This window comes from Mandrillus leucophaeus, unplaced genomic scaffold, assembly GCF_000951045.1.
Source record: "Mandrillus leucophaeus isolate KB7577 unplaced genomic scaffold, Mleu.le_1.0 Scaffold198, whole genome shotgun sequence".
NCBI lineage: Eukaryota > Metazoa > Chordata > Mammalia > Primates > Cercopithecidae > Mandrillus > Mandrillus leucophaeus.
In genome coordinates this window covers 3,043,234-3,044,654 of record NW_012102009.1, presented here as the reverse complement: position 1 = coordinate 3,044,654, position 1,421 = coordinate 3,043,234, and the positions used below count along the sequence as shown (strand labels likewise).

At 45.5% G+C, this 1,421-nt stretch overlaps 1 protein-coding gene across 5 annotated transcripts in view; it reads right to left on the bottom strand.

Annotated features, from left to right (window-relative positions):
• ESRP1 (epithelial splicing regulatory protein 1) overlaps positions 1 to 1,421 on the bottom strand; it is an 82,766-nt gene that overhangs the window by 11,521 nt on the left and 69,824 nt on the right. The window lies entirely within an intron of this gene.

Here is a 1,421-nt window from a genome sequence, read left to right as displayed (position 1 = left end):
CAGTCCAATAACAAAAAGGGGAAAGATAACACTGATCAAAGTACTGCACTCCAGCCTGGGCGACAGTAAGATTCCATCTCAAAAAAAAAAAAAAAACCCAAAAATAAACCCTATGTTCCTATGATTATTGTAATCACAACAGCAGAAGTTATGTATTAATATGAAACTTTAGTTTGTAAAACTTGTTTTCATTCATTAACTCTCGCTCTGTCGTCCAGGCTGGAGTGCAGTGGCACGATGACAACTCACCGCAGCCTCGACCACCTGGACTCAAGCCATCCTCCCACCTCAGCCTCCCGAGTAACTTGGACTATAGATGTGCATGACAACACCTATCTTTTAATTTTTTGTAGAGACGAGGTCTCACCACATTGCCCAGGCTACTCTTGAACCTCTAGGCTCAAGCAATCCTCCATGCACAGGTATGAGCTACCATGTACTAGCCAAAATATCATTAATAGATTTAAATCTGGGGGCTGACATTGCCTTTGAGACCTAACAAATACAAACCTTGGAACTTGGCCAGGCACAGTGGCTTATGCCTGTATCCAGCACTTTGAGAGGCTGAGGCAGGCAGATCACTTGAACCCAGAAGTTCAAGACCAGACTGGAGCAACATAGTGAGACCTTGTCTCTACAGGGACCAAAAAAAAAAAAGCCAGGCATGGCAGCCTACACCTGTAGACCCAGGTCCTCAGGGGCTGTGGTAGGAAGATTACTTGAGCTCAGTAGGTTGAGGCTGCAGTGATCCATGATCCTGCCCCTGCACTCCAGCCTGGATAACAGAGCAAGACCATGTCTCAAAAAAACCCACAAAAAACAAAAAACAAAAAACCTTGGAATGTAACAGTAAGTGGAGAAAAACACCCTTTCTGGCCATCTGAGGAAGCATTTCTTCCAGCCAGATGCCCAGTCTCTTTCCAGAAAGGTTTGTGGGCATCTTGAATGGCTAAATGAGGCATATCTCCAACATCTCCAGTGATTCAAGGGGATAGTCAACACGTGTTGGCTGGGTGGATGGGACAAGGCAAGAGAAGACAGAAGAGTGTGACTTCTTTACCAGACCTCGTTATGGGTGTTAGCTATGTTTACCTGATCCTATAGACAGCCATGAGATCGTTCTCTCAAATTTTTTATTTTATTTTATTTTTTTGAGATGGAGTCTCACTCTGTCACCCAGGCTGGAGTACAGTGGCGTGATCTTGGCTCACTGCAACCTCCACCTCCCTGGTTCAAGCAATTCCCCTGCCTCAGCCTCCCAAGTAGCTGGGCTTACAGGCACATGCCACCACACCCAGCTAATTTTTTTCTACTTTTAGTAGAGATAGGGTTTCACTATGTTGGCCAAACTGGTCTCGAACTCCTGACCTCAGATGGTCAGCCTGCTTCAGCCTACCAAAGTGCTAGGATTACAGACATGA